Here is a 16,583-nt window from a genome sequence, read left to right as displayed (position 1 = left end):
TTTCAGTCGGCAGGCCAGAGAGGCATATATCTCACCAAGATGGATCATAAAACGGACCAAGAATAATCCACCTTGGTTTTACAACCTCTCTCTTGTTGTTGGTCAAAGTGATGGCAAAAAGTAGTGATGGACCAAGCGGGCCCACAAATGGAAAGCATCGATATCGCTGATAACCGCTTAAGAGGGTGCGAGATGACAGCCACCACCGCTTTGCATGTGGGTGAAACATATATATGTTGAATACCAGAAATGCACAACTTTGATGTGCCACATGCCTCAGAAACCGTAAACCATGCACCCACATAGAGCGAGGTGCATATCAAGCGTACTACATATGATGGTCCCCTTCCCCCCTCTTCACTGCATACTATATGCTCCTGCCATAACATATGTAACCCAAAAGAATCCTCATCGATGGTGAAATTAATTAACCTCTCCCGATGTAGGTCAAAGTGATGCATGCATGCATCGACGATGGCCTCGTGGGCCCACAGATGGAAGCGTCACACGTTAGTGTCCTAGCTAGGATATGCATGTGGCCCAAAAAGGTGTTGTATGATGTTTGAATAACCAATTTCACAATTTTGATGTGGCACGTTCCTCGGAAACCAAAAATTCCCGACACTGAGTGAGGCGTACTTGTTCACGGATGCGTACATATAGTATATATGCTAGTCCCCTCCCACCTCTTCGACGCGTACTATAAACCACCATAACACAAACAAAAAAGATTATACCTTGCTGGTCAAATTAACCTCACTGCTGGCTGTTCGTCAAAGTGATGGACGATGACCTCGCGGGCCCACAGAAAGCGTCACACGCGAGTATCGAGTATCGTGTAGGACAACCATCGACTACATGTGGCCAAAACATTTATGCATGACTGGGTTGTGTAATGTTTTAAATAACGATTTCACGACTCTGATGTGGCACCGTCCTGCCTAACAAAACGGCCAACCCACACGGTGGCTCACGACTCATAGTGTTCTGCGAGCCACCCGCCACCCCCAGATGCACACACACTCACACACACACACACCCTGAATCTACTGCAACTATGATGCATGTTAAATTAATTATCACGCGGTGAACATACATGTTACCAAAGGAGGGATGTTTTAATTTCAAAAAAATCACAGAGATCATTAAGACGTTTTAGTACATTGATTGATTGATTTTGTATGGGTATAATGTGCAAAAATCAAATTTGAGCTACATGCACACGTGATAGTGCACATAAATGGATTGCAAAAACACATGTGTCCCACTGGGTGCATGTTTACTCCCCATGCAACAAATTTCAAACATTGAGAATCTTGATTTTTAAATTCTAGTACATCCCAAACTTATTTGAAGTTCATGAAACTTATCGTGTTGTCATATGGACACCAATACAAAGTGGCATTATACTTTTTTGTCAAATTTGAGACCAGTTTTGATGTAATCTTTATCTAATTACAGATGGGAGATTATTAATAATTGGGAACCAATATCCCAAATGGATTATTTATTCGAATGCTGAGCGTTATACCAACAATGGATACATGCCATGCTTTGGTTAAGCAATAAAGAGGCATCATTAATCATCCAAATAGAAAAACAATATACGTGCCGCCGCGCGACCCGTGTGGCGTGCGAGAAGGCGTGAGTTGACGGGACGCATCTGCCGCGTAGGCAGACTGGGAGGCATGCGTGCAGGTGTGTGAACTGATGGAGGCGTGCTCGTTGCGTAGTGTCATCGGGAGGCGTGCGAGTAGCTGTGTGAAACTTTGGTAGGCATGCCAGCAGTCTGGTGCGTAGGCTCACCGGGAGGTGAGCCATCGGTTTGACCGCCGCCCGCCTCTCTCCCACAACTCCCACTACTCCATATTAATGGTGCGCCCGAGCAGCCACACCCCCCATCCTTGCTACGCACACACAATCCTCTCTCTCCGCTTGCATCCTCGACGCTGCTCTCAGTCCTCAAAGCCATCAGTGTATGAGGATGCCGCCGAAGCACCTCATCGGAGGGAGTGGCGACGCCGGGGCTGCTAAAGCACCGGAGCACGGCATGGAGATGGAGACAGAGGTTGCCGTCACCGCCGGTGAGTTATCGCTGCACCCTGGTGTCGTCGACGGCGTCGAGCTTCCATAGCCGGAGGCGGAGTTCCACACCGACTCCGACGACCAATCCGGCGACGACTCCGACTCCGACGGATAGCTGGTTAGTCATCTATACCCATTTATATGTCAAATAGATCATAGGGTTTCTCTGGTTACTCCTGCCTCCCCCTTTCTGGAATAGAAATCCTATGGTTATGTTCTCCCAATCCATGAAATCTGAGTAAGTTTCATTAGATCTGTGTAGTGTATTGATTGTTTGAATGGTACACGTGATAAGTGATTAGTTGTTTCATCTATGCAAATGATTTCTGCTAGTAATCTGACTAGGGTTACTGTTCATGCTAATAATTCCTAGCTAGGGCTTGACAATTGATTTTCAATGACCTACATATATTTGTGCCATTATTTTCTTCAAGATTGGTCTATACATAGACGACCGCGCTTAAAAATCGAACCATAATCTCTAGATATGTATAAATAAATAGCCATAAATTCCTAATCCTACTTCATGGCATGTAATCATTGATTTGATGCCAAATTTGTTTTACTATTTGTATAGGTGCTGTCTGACGATGTGGACAGCGAGGATGAAGATGTCCACATGAGGTACAACAGGCAAATCCTGAGGGAGCTTTATGCGGGAATGCATAACAGGCGTATTAGGACCTGGAACGGCAGCTATGGATGCCCTTTTTGCAACCAGAAGCTTCATGACGCGAATATAAGTGTTCTGGCGCATGCAAGAGGACGGGCCGTTGGCTCCTTCAAGCAGAACTATTCTCGCAGGGTGGCCCACGGCGTGTACGCCGAGTACCTGGAGAAGCTTTAGGATCATGCCGGCCTGTGAGATGAGATGTGGGTTGGATGGAACTATATATGTATGCTTGAGTATGCTTAATATTGTTGAACTATGTACTAGTTATGGTTGAACTATGCTTATCTACGTGTACACTTATTATCTATGTCTGAGTATGTTAAATATTTCGCCAAATTTTGGTAAAAATTACAACAGGGGACCAATAAACCAGGACAGAGGTAGTACGTCAATCACACACGGTTCCCAAAATTGCAACTGTGTGCAATGACTTTTATTTTGCCTGCTGCGTCAATCACACACGGTTCGCTCTAGCAAACCGTCGCCCCCAAAATTCTTTGTGGGACAAAAAACCCTCACCACCCAATTTAAAAAAGAAAAAAGAAAACCCTCACCATCCCCACCTCACAAAAACCCTCACCCCGCCCGCCAACCCCTCGGCCCCTCTGGCACATTCCCCATTCACACCTGCACAAGCTCCTGCACGTCTATGACATGGCCATAGGGTCTATCATGTATGCTATGCTGTGTACCAAACCTGATGTAAACCTTGCCGTAAGTTTGGTAGGAAGGTACCAAAGTAATCCTGGCATGGAACACTGGACAGCGGTCAAGAATATCCTGAACTACCTGAAAAGGACTAAGGATATGTTTCTCGTTTATGGAGGTGACGAAGAGCTCGTCGTAAAGGGTTATGTCGATGCTAGCTTCGACACAGATCTGGATGACTCTAAGTCACAAACCGGATACGTGTATATTTTGAATGGTGGGGCAGTAAGCTGGTGCAGTTGCAAGCAAAGCATTGTGGCGGGATCTACATGTGAAGCGGAGTACATGGCAGCCTCGGAGGCAGCACATGAGGCAATCTGGGTGAAGGAGTTCATTACCGACCTAGGAGTCATACCCAATGCGTCGGGCCCGATGACTCTCTTCTGTGACAACACTGGAGCTATTGCCCTTGCCAAGGAGCCCAGGTTTCACAGGAAGACCAGGCATATCAAGCGTCACTTCAACTCCATTCGTGAAAGTGTTCAAAATGGAGACATAGAGATTTGTAAAGTACATACAGACCTGAATGTGGCAGATCCGTTGACTAAACCTTTCCCTAGAGCAAAACATGATCAACACCAGAACTGCATGGGTGTTTGATTCATCACAATGTAACTAGACTATTGACTCTAGTGCAAGTGGGAGACTGTTGGAAATATGCCCTAGAGGCAATAATAAAATGGTTATTATTATATTTCTTTGTTCATGATAATTGTCTATTGTTCATGCTATAAATGTGTTATCCGGAAATCGTAATACATGTGTGAATACATAGACCACAACACGTCCCTAGTGAGCCTCTAGTTGACTAGCTCGTTGATCAAAAGATAGTCATGGTTTCCTGACTATGGACATTGGATGTCATTGATAACGGGATCACATCATTAGGAGAATGATGTGATGGACAAGACCCAATCCTAAGCATAGCTCAAAGATCGTGTAGTTCGTTTGCTGTAGCTTTTCCGAATGTCAAGTATCATTTCCTTAGACCATGAGATTGTGCAACTCCCGGATACCGTAGGAGTGCTTTGGGTGTGCCAAACGTCACAACGTAACTGGGTGACTATAAAGGTACACTACAGGTATCTCCGAAAGTGTCTGTTGGGTTGGCACGAATCGAGACTGGGATTTGTCACTCCGTATGACGGAGAGGTATCTCTGGGCCCACTCGGTAATGCATCATCATAATGAGCTCAATGTGACCAAGTGGTTGATCACGGGATCATGCATTACGGTACGAGTAAAGTGACTTGCCGGTAACGAGATTGAACGAGGTATTGGGATACCGACGATCGAGTCTCGGGCAAGTAACGTACCGGTTGACAAAGGGAATTGTATACGGATTGATTGAATCCTCGACATCGTGGTTCATCCGATGAGATCATCGAGGAGCATGTGGGATCCAACATGTGTATCCTGATCCCGCTGTTGGTTATTGACCGGAGAGTCGTCTCGGTCATGTCTGCGTGTCTCCCGAACCCGTAGGGTCTACACACTTAAGGTTCGGTGACGCTAGGGTTGTTGAGATATTAGTATACGGTAACCCGAAAGTTGTTCGGAGTCCCTGATAAGATCCCGGACGTCACGAGGAGTTCCGGAATGGACCAGAAGTGAAGATTTATATATAGGAAGTCAAGTTTCCGCCATCAGGAAAGTTTCGGGGGTAATCGGTATTGTACCGGGACCACCGGAAGGGTCCCGGGGGTCCACTGGGTGGGGCCACCTATCTCGGAGGGCCCCATGGGCTGAAGTGGGAGGGGAACCAGTCCCTGGTGGGCTGGTGCGCCCCCCATGGGCCTCCCCCTGCGCCTAGGGTTGGAAACCCTAGGGGTGGGGGGCGCCCCACTTGCCTTGGGGGGCAAGCCAACCCCTTGGCCGCCGCTCCCCTTGGAGATGGCATCTCCTAGGGCCGGCGCCCCCTAGGGGTCCTATAAATAGTGGGGGGAGGGACGGCAGCCGCACCCTAGCCCCTGGCCTCTCCCTCTCCCTCCCGTGACACTCCTCCGTCTCCCTGTGCTTGGCAAAGCCCTGCCAAGATCACCGTTGCTTCCACTACCACGCTGTCGTGCTGCTGGATCATCATCAACCTCTCCTTCCCCCTTGCTGGATCAAGTTGGAGGAGACGCCTTCCCAAACGTACGTGTGTTGAACGCGGAGGTGTCGTCCATTCGGCGCTAGGTCATCGGTGATTTGGATCACGACGAGTACGACTCCATCAACCCCATTCGCTTGAACGCTTCCGCGCGCGATCTACAAGGGTATGTAGATGCACTCCTCTCTCCCTCGTTGCTAGATGACTCCATAGATTGATCTTGGTGATGCGTAGAAAATTTTAAAATTCTGCTACGTTCCCCGATAGTGGCATCATGAGCTAGGTCTATGCGTAGTTTCTATGCACGAGTAGAACACAAAGCAGTTGTGGGCGTCAATATTGTCAATTTGCTTGCCGTTACTAGTCTTATCTTGATTCGGCGGCATCATGGGATGAAGCAGCCCAGACCGACCTTACACGTATGCTTACGTGAGACTGGTTCCATCGATTGACATGCACTAGTTGCATAAGGTGGCTGGCGTGTGTCTGTCTCTCCCACTTTAGTCGGATCGGATTCGATGAAAAGGGTCCTTATGAAGGGTAAATAGAAATTGGCATGTCACATTGTGGTTTTGGCGTAGGTAAGAAACGTTCTTGCTAGAAACCTATAGCACCCACGTAAAAACTTGCAACAACAATTAGAGGACGTCTAACTTGTTTTTGCAGCATGTGCCGTGTGATGTGATATGGCTAAAAGGATGTGATGAATGATATATGTGATGTATGACATTGATCATGTTCTTGTAATAGGAATCACGACTTGCATGTCGATGAGTATGACAACCGGCAGGAGCCATAGGAGTTGTCTTTATTTATTTATGACCTGTGTGTCAACATAAATATCATGTAATTACTTTACTTTATTGCTAAAGCGTTAGCCATAGTAGTAGAAGTAATAGATGGCGAGACAACTTCAAGAAGACACGATGATGGAGATCATGGTGTCATGCCGGTGACAACGATGATCATGGAGCCCCGAAGATGGAGATCAAAAGGAGCAAATGATATTGGCCATATCATGTCACTATTTGATTGCATGTGATGTGTATCATGTTTTACATCTTATTTGCTTAGAACGACGGTAGCTTAAATAAGATGATCCCTCGTAATAATTTCAAGAAAGTGTTCCCCCTAACTGTGCACCGTTGCGAAGGTTCGTTGTTTCGAAGCACCACGTGCTGATCGGGTGTGATAGATTCTAACGTTCGAATACAACGGGTGTAAGCCAGATTTACACACGCAATACACTTAGGTTGACTTGATGAGCCTAGCATGTACAGACATGGCCTCGGAACAAAGAAGACCGAAAGGTCGAGCATGAGTCGTATAGAAGATATGATCAACATGAAGATGTTCACCGATGTTGACTAGTCCGTCTCACATGATGATCGGACACGGCCTAGTTGACTCAGATCATGTTTCACTTAGATGACTGGAGGGATGTCTATCTGAGTGGGAGTTCATTGAGTAATTTGATTAGATGAACTTAATTATCATGAACTTAGTCTAAAATCTTTACGATATGTCTTGTAGATCAAATGGCCCACGTTGTCCTCAACTTCAACGCGTTCCTAGAGAAAACCAAGCTGAAAGATGATGGCAGCAACTATACGGACTGGGTCCGGAACCTGAGGATCATCCTCATAGCTGCCAAGAAAGATTATGTCCTAGAAGCACTGCTAGGTGAAGCACCCATCCCAGAGAACCAAGACGTTATGAACGCTTGGCAGTCACGTGCTGATGATTACCCCCTCATTCAATGCGGCATGCTTTACAGCTTAGAACCGGGGCTCCAAAAGCGTTTTGAGAGATACGGAGCATATGAGATGTTCGAAGAGCTAAAAATGGTTTTCCAAGCTCATGCCCGGGTCAAGAGATATGAAGTCTCTGACAAGTTCTTCAGTTATAAGATGGAGGAAAATAGTTCTGTTAGTGAGCACATACTCAAAATGTCTGGGTTGCATAACCGCTTGACTCAGCTAGGAGTTAATCTTCCGGATGACGTGGTCATTGACAGAATCCTTCAGTCACTTCCACCGAGCTACAAGAGCTTTGTGATGAACTTCAATATGCAGGGAATGGAAAAGATCATTCCTGAGGTTATTCAATGCTGAAATCAGCAGAGGTGGAAATCAAAAAGGAACATCAAGTGTTGATGGTGAATAAAACCACTAAGTTCAAGAAAGGCAAGGGTAAGAAGAACTTCAAGAAGGACGGCAAGGGAGTTGCCGCGCCCGGTAAGCAAGCTGCCGGGAAGAAGCCAAAGAATGGACCCAAGCCTGAGACTGAGTGTTTTTATTGCAAGGGAAGTGGTCACTAGAAGCGGAACTGCCCCAAATACTAAGCGGACAAGAAGGCCGGCAACACTAAAGGTATGTGTGATATACATGTAATTGATGTGTACCTTACCAGTACTCGTAGTAGCTCCTGGGTATTTGATACCGGTGCGGTTGCTCACTTTTGTAACTCAAAGCAGGAGCTGGGGAATAAGCGGAGACTGGCGAAGGACGAGGTGACGATGCGCGTCAGGAATGGTTCCAAGGTCGATGTGATCGCCGTCGGCACGCTGCCTCTACATTTGCCTACGGGATTAGTTTTAAACCTCAATAATTGTTATTTAGTGCCAGCTTTGAGCATGAACATTGTATCAGGATCTCATTTAATTCGAGATGGCTACTCATTTAAATCCGAGAATAATGGTTGTTCTATTTATATGAGAGATATGTTTTATGGTCATGCTCCATTGGTGAATGGTTTATTCTTAATGAATCTCGAGCGTAATGTTACACATATTCATAGTGTGAATACCAAAAGATGTAAGGTTGATAATGATAGTCCCACATACTTGTGGCACTGCCGCCTTGGTCACATAGGTGTCAAACGCATGAAGAAGCTCCATGCAGATGGACTTTTGGAGTCTCTTGATTACGAATCATTTGACACGTGTGAACCATGCCTCATGGGTAAAATGACCAAGACTCCGTTCTCAGGAACAATGGAGCGAGCAACCAACTTATTGGAAATCATACATACTGATGTGTGTGGTCCAATGTGTGTTGAGGCTCATGGTGGCTATCGTTATGTTCTCACCCTCGCTGATGACTTGAGTAGATATGGGTATGTCTACTTAATGAAACACAAGTCTGAGACCTTTGAAAAGTTCAGGGAATTTCAGAGTGAGGTTGAGAATCAACGTGACAGGAAAATCAAGTTCTTGTGATCAGATCGTGGGGGAGAATACTTGAGTCACGAATTTGGCACACACTTAAGAAAATGTGGAATAGTTTCACAACTCACGCCGCCTGGAACACCTCAGCGTAATGGTGTGTCCGAACATCGTAATCGCACTCTATTGGATATGGTGCGATCTATGATGTCTCTTCCCGATCTACGCTGTCATTTTGGGGCTATGCTTTAGAGACTGCCGCATTCACTTTAAATAGGGCTCCGTCGAAATCCATTGAGACGACACCGTATGAATTATGGTTTGGGAAGAAACGTAAGCTGTCGTTTCTGAAAGTTTGGGGATGCGATGCTTATGTCAAGAAACTTCAACCTGAAAAGCTCGAACCCAAATCAGAAAAATGCGTCTTCATAGGATACCCTAAAGAAACTATTGGGTATACCTTCTACCTCAGATCCGAAGGCAAGATCTTTGTTGCCAAGAATGGGTCCTTTCTAGAGAAAGAGTTTCTCTCGAAAGAAATAAGTGGGAGGAAAGTAGAACTTGATGAAGTATTACCTCTTGAACCGGTAAGTGGCGCAGCTCAAGAAAATGTTCTTGAGGTGCCTACACCGACTAGAGAGGAAGTTAATGATGATGATCATGAAACTTCAGATCAAGTTGCTACTGAACTTCGTAGGTCCACAAGAACACGTTCCGCACCAGAGTGGTACGGCAACCCTATCTTGGAAATCATGTTGTTAGACAATGGTGAACCTTCGAACTATGAAGAAGTGATGGCGGGCCCGGATTCCGACAAATGGCTGGAAGCCATGAAATCCGAGATAGGATCCATGTATGAAAACGAAGTATGGACTTTAACTGACTTGCCCGATGATCAGCGAGCCATAGAAAATAAATGGATCTTTAAGAAGAAGACAGACACGGATGGTAATGTGACCATCTATAAAGCTCAGCTTGTCGCTAAGGGTTATCGACAAGTTCAAGGGGTTGACTAGAATGAGACTTTCTCACCCGTAGCGAAGCTGAAGTCCGTCCGAATCATGTTAGAAATTGCCGCATTCTATGATTATGAGATATGGCAAATGGATGTCAAAACGGCATTCCTTAATGGTTTCCTTAAGGAAGAATTGTATATGATGCAGCCGGAAGGTTTTGTCGATCCTAAGAATGCTGACAAGGTGTGCAAGCTCCAACGCTCGATTTATGGGCTGGTGCAAGCATCTCGGAGTTGGAACATTTGTTCTGATGAGATGATCAAAGCGTTTGGGTTTAAGCAGACTTATGGAGAAGCCTGCATTTACAAGAAAGTGAGTGGGAGCTCTGTAGCATTTCTCATATTGTATGTGGATGATATACTGTTGATGGGAAATGATATAGAATTCTTGGAAAGCATAAAGGCCTACTTGAACAAGTGTTTTTCAATGAAGGATCTTGGAGAAGCTGCTTATATATTAGGCATCAAGATCTATAGAGATAGATCGAGACGCCTCATTGGTCTTTCACAGAGTACGTACCTTGACAAGATATTGAAAAAGTTCAAAATGGATCAGTCAAAGAAGTGGTTCTTGGGTGTATTGCAAGGTACGAGATTGAGCACGGCTCAATGCCCGACCACGGCAAAAGATAGAAAAAAGATGAGTGTCGTCCCCTATGCCTCGGCCATAGGGTCTATCATGTATGCTATGCTGTGTACCAGACCTGATGTAAACCTTGCCGTAAGTTTGGTAGGAAGGTACCAAAGTAATCCCGGCATGGAACACTGGACAGCGGTCAAGAATATCCTGAAGTACCTGAAAAGGACTAAGGATATGTTTCTCGTTTATGGAGGTGACGAAGAGCTCGTCGTAAAGGGTTACGTCGATGCTAGCTTCGACACAGATCTGGATGACTCTAAGTCACAAACCGGATACGTGTATATTTTGAATGGTGGGGCGGTAAGCTGGTGTAGTTGCAAGCAAAGCGTTGTGGCAGGATCTACATGTGAAGCGCAGTACATGGCAGCCTCGGAGGCAGCACAAGAGGCAATCTGGGTGAAGGAGTTCATTACCGACCTAGGAGTCATACCCAATGCGTCGGGCCCGATGACTCTCTTCTGTGACAACATTGGAGCTATTGCCCTTGCCAAGAAGCCCAGGTTTCACAGGAAGACCAGGCATATTAAGCGTCGCTTCAACTCCATTCGTGAAAGTGTTCAAAATGGAGACATAGAGATTTGTAAAGTACATACGGACCTCAATGTGGCAGATCCGTTGACTAAACCTCTCCCTAGAGCAAAACATGATCAACACCAAAACTGCATGGGTGTTCGATTCATCACAATGTAACTAGACTATTGACTCTAGTGCAAGTGGGAGACTGTTGGAAATATGCCCTAGAGGCAATAATAAAATGGTTATTATTATATTTCTTTGTTCATGATAATTGTCTATTGTTCATGCTATAATTGTGTTATCCAGAAATCGTAATACATGTGTGAATACATAGACCACAACACGTCCCTAGTGAGCCTCTAGTTGACTAGCTCGTTGATCAAAAGATAGTCATGGTTTCCTGACTATGGACATTGGATGTCATTGATAACGGGATCACATCATTAGGAGAATGATGTGATGGACAAGACCCAATCCTAAGCATAGCTCAAAGATCGTGTAGTTCATTTGTTGTAGCTTTTCCGAATGTCAAGTATCATTTCCTTAGACCATGAGATTGTGCAACTCCCGGATACCGTAGGAGTGCTTTGGGTGTGCCAAACGTCACAACGTAACTGGGTGACTATAAAGGTACACTACAGGTATCTCCGAAAGTGTCTGTTGGGTTGGCACGAATCGAGACTGGGATTTGTCACTCCGTATGACGGAGAGGTATCTCTGGGCCCACACGGTAATGCATCATCATAATGAGCTCAATGTGACCAAGTGGTTGCTCACGGGATCATGCATTACGGTACGAGTAAAGTGACTTGCCGGTAACGAGATTGAACGAGGTATTGGGTTACCGACAATCGAGTCTCGGGCAAGTAACGTACCGATTGACAAAGGGAATTGTATACGGATTGATTGAATCCTCAACATCGTGGTTCATCCAATGAGATCATCGAGGAGCATGTGGGAGCCAACATGGGTATCCAGATCCCGCTATTGGTTATTGACCGGAGAGTCGTCTCGGTCATGTCTGCGTGTCTCCCGAACCCGTAGGGTCTACACACTTAAGGTTCGGTGACGCTAGGGTTGTTGAGATATTAGTATACGGTAACCCGAAAGTTTTTCGGAGTCCCAGATAAGATCCCGGACGTCACGAGGAGTTCTGGAATGGTCCGGAAGTGAAGATTAATATATAGGAAGTCAAGTTTCGGCCATCGGGAAAGTTTCGGGGGTAATCGGTATTGTACCGGGACCACTAGAAGGGTCCCGGGGGTCCACCGGGTGGGGCCACCTATCCTGGAGGGCCCCATGGGCTGAAGTGGGAGGGGAACCAGCCCCTAGTGGGCTGGTGCGCCCCCCATGGGCCTCCCCCTGCGCTTAGGGTTGGAAACCCTAGGGGTAGGGGTGCCCCACTTGCCTTGGGGGGCAAGCCAACCCCTTGGCCGCCGCCCCCCTTGGAGATGGCATCTCCTAGGGCCGGCGCCCCCCTAGGGGTCCTATAGATAGTGGGGGGGAGGGAGGGCAGCCGCACCCTAGCCCCTGGCCTCTCCCTCTTCCTCCCGTGACACTCCTCTGTCTCCCTGTGCTTGGCGAAGCCCTGCCAAGATCACCGTTGCTTCCACCACCACGCCGTCGTGCTGCTAGATCATCATCAACCTCTCCTTCCCCCTTGCTGGATCAAGTTGGAGGAGACGTCTTCTGATAGAGGCGGGGTGTCCCGATCTTTCGATGAGATGATAACTATCGATTTGGTGAAGATGACTTTGAAGATCCGACTACAAACATGCATGACGTTGCGCCTTAGCAATCGCTAAACCAACTCCGAGAGGTTATTGACCATGCCGAAGCACAATCAACCTGACCACGAAGGTCTATTCCTGCAAGCAATCGAAGAACAAGCAAGAATATGATAAAGCAATCTGAATATTGCGAATATAGATGAAGTATTGATAAAGGTGGGGATCCGTAAGCGGTCTTGGTCTGGTCGTTGGACACAAACGAAGTACACAAATCCCAAGGAAAAAGCTACTAGATGGATCTACTTATATAGGAGCAAGGGGTGGCGGCCAAGGAGGTGGGAGGACGTCCCAAGGCAGCCTAAAACTAACCCTAGGTCGTACAAGGCTCATGGGCCCAAGTGGAGGTGATGTAACACCCTTGGACTTGTAGTTTGACTCGGATTCTGCTGCAGCATCAGATTGTTTCGTCCACAAGTCAACGCTCCGGACGAATTTGAAGGTGATTCCAATTGGGTTGGAAAGTGCACGAAATCTAGCTTCCAACAAAAAAAGAATCACCCAATTCGGAGTCCGTATGAAAAACTTGTGTGCGTTTTGAGTCAGGTATGTCTGTGCAGTCCGAATCTGAATCCAGAACGTGAGAGACTTGGACTCTATCTTCTCTTGGGCCAAAAGTGACGTGAGAGAACTTTTTGGACAGCAAATAAACATCTCTTTCTTCCTTATCTTCATATGTGGATTGTACAAATGTCCCATACACCTGCAATTAGACAAAACACAAAAGTGTGTGAAGTATTTTTGTTCTGGATAACATAAATAGATTATTGAATAGTTTGCACTAGAAATCACCTGACAAATATGCATATATGCAATATTTTTGGTCATATCCAAGGTAGTCATGTCCTCATCATCCTCCCCTTCTTGAAAATAAAGCCGTCCTCGGCGTTGCTTAATCTGAAATGTGGCTACCAAAAGAGACAAGGTGTACATGTTGTATATGTATATGTCATCCATTTTTACTTCCCTTGATTTTTGCATATATGACACATGAATAGATGAGTAACTTGCATAGTTCATAAAATCTAAAGCCAAAAAATTAGCACAAGAAGTAGAAGGCATGAAAATATTGCAACTCAGTTTGCACATATAAGTGAAGCTCTTATTCATTTCAAAAGATTGACAATGTTCATCATTAAACCATCCCAAGATTGGTGAATAAACCTTACTTGCATCAAATTTACATGCTACAACATGCTTAAATAAGCAAACATGCAATAAGTCATTCAACACAGAATCATCACCAAGATTAGAGGTCATATCAAAATGATTAAACATTGGTTCTTTTGCATCAATAGTTAATTCAATGGGTGCACTCGAAATTGTTGGTATTTCAGTTGTTTGATCACATGGCAAAGTCAAATTATCAATGTAGTCCTCTAAAATAGGTGGTGTGATCAAAGTAGTGGGTAGCTCATCAGATGGTGCATTCAAATTGACAAGGCATTCATCATTCTCATGTAGAGATGGAAGATCAATACCTTTGTCATTACCTCTTATGATCAACTCAGATGATGTAGCCACTCTCGGGGGCGATGTGTCACATGGTGGAGGTGATGTAGTCCTGACAACAACGGATGTGGTTGTCATAGTATGCCTAGTAGTTGAAGGAACAATCATATCAACTCTTGGAATGTGCACCATGCGCTTGTTCTCCTCGTGGCCAACACGTCGTTTTATTTCCTGTTCAGCTTTGCAAGCAAGATGAAACAAATGGTCCATAGGATAACACTCTTCATGAATTAGTATCTCTTGAATATCACGGTTTAATCCTCCCCAAAATCTATCCATAAAATCATCTTCACTTTCTTCTAAAGAGGAATGCAACAAGGTAGTTTGTAAATCATCATAATATTTTGTTACAGTTTCACTACCTTGTTTTAAGTGTTGCAACTTCTTAATCATGTCACGAGTACAATAAGCAGGGACGAAAGTATGTCGCATGGCAAGTTTCAAATCATCCCAAGTAGTAGGTATATAATCAGGGTGTAACCGACAATATTCACTCCACCAAACCAAAGCATAACCAGTGAAAGAACCAACCGCAACCTTAACCTTTTTATGTTCATCGAAATTATGGGAAGCAAATATATTTTTTATGTCGAACTCCCATTCAATATATAAAGCAGGTTTAAAACGGCCATTAAATGGTGGTATAGATACATTAACCTGATCATGTGCATTTGGATGTTTGTGCACCTCTCGTGACGGTTGTGGTATTTGCAAAGGTGGTGGCACGTCTCCCGCGATCGACAAAGCCCATGAATTGACTCTGGATCCTGTCATGATTAGTAGAACAAGAAACAAAACCCAAAAATAATGTTCCTATAACTACTAGGATGTGGTGGTAAAACGCTCACAATAAAGCAAATATCAATGTCTTACAAGTTCTTACCATGCAGCAGGCGGTGATCGGCAACCAGCGGTGTCAAGTAACTCCGAATATTGAGTAAAGCGATTGCCAGGGGAGCGTACGTATACACGGTGTAGAAATATGTGGAGCTGGGTTGGCTATATATGGTAGCAAAAGATTAGCAATAATCAATTCAAAGATGCAATGTTGAATAAACGCTCAACGACGGTACTGTGCTGGTCCTAGGCTAGACCGGACTAGAGACGCGAGCCTAGAACACTAATGAGGTCACGTCGTAGCACAACTAATATCAATGAAGGATACTAAGTAGCTCTGGACAGCAAGATATAAGTGAAGATCACAACGGCAGTAAAGATAATGAGGTGAAACAACAGCCAAGCAGGATATATCAACAACTTTGTCTCCAACTTTCCTCTGAAAAAGTTTGTGCCGATTTTTTTGTTTTTTTTTCTTCTCTTTTTTTTCCTCACACTTTTTTTTCTTTCTCTCCTTTTTTTTCTCTCTGACTTTTTTTTCTCCTTTTTTTTCTCGTTTTTTTCTCTCTTTTTTTCTCCCTCTTTCCAAAACAAACTAGATAAGATGCAGATTGGATCAAGTGAAGATGTGAACGATCTCAACTATTATTATGACAATGAATGGTGGGTAGCACGTGGTGGAAATTGATGGATGGGTGGTGGACAGCGAAAGAGATAATGATGCAGCGGTGGCGTGACTAATGTGAACAGAACTCGAAACTCTAAACGAACTAGACACTAAGACCAGCAACTCGACACGACGATGCAACCGATAATTCAACTGAGCAAGCAATGAAAAGAAAATTGCAAAGGCTCAGACTGGCTTGGACCAAGGATGAATAGATCTAACTCTTTTTTGTGGCTTTTTCTTGGACAATAGGTAAGAAAATAAATCTAATCTAGGAAAACTGGAATTTCTCACCGAGCAACCTGAAAACTGATACCACTTGATAGAGGCGGGGTGTCCCGATCTTTCGATGAGATGATAACTATCGATTTGGTGGAGACGACTTTGACGATCCGACTACAAACGTGCACGACGTTGCGCCTTAGCAATCGCTAAACCAATCTCCTGAGGTTACTGATGATGCCGGAAGCACGGTCAGCCTGACCACGAAGGTCTATTCCTGCAAGCAATCGAAGAACGAGCAAGAATATGATAAAGCAATCTGAATATTGCAAATATATATGAGGTATTGATAATGGTGGGGATCCGTAAGCGGTCTTGGTCTGGTCGTTGGACACAAACGAAGTACACGAAGTTGCAATGGCTAACTTTTAACTAAACAAATCCCAAGCAAAAGCTACTAGATGGATCTACTTATATAGGAGCAAGGGGTGGCGGCCAAGGAGGTGGGAGGACGTCCCAAGGCAGCCTAAAACTAAATCTAGGTCGTACAAGGCCAATGGGCCCAAGTGGAGGTGATGTAACACCTTTGGACTTGTAGTTTGACTCGGATTCTGCTGCAGCATCAGATTGTTTCGTCCACAACTCAACGCTCCGGACGAATTT

The sequence above is a fragment of the Triticum aestivum genome, chromosome 4A (genome assembly GCF_018294505.1).
Source record: "Triticum aestivum cultivar Chinese Spring chromosome 4A, IWGSC CS RefSeq v2.1, whole genome shotgun sequence".
Lineage (NCBI taxonomy): Eukaryota > Viridiplantae > Streptophyta > Magnoliopsida > Poales > Poaceae > Triticum > Triticum aestivum.
The sequence above is the reverse complement of the archived record's forward strand: the minus strand, read 5'-3'. Positions refer to the sequence as shown.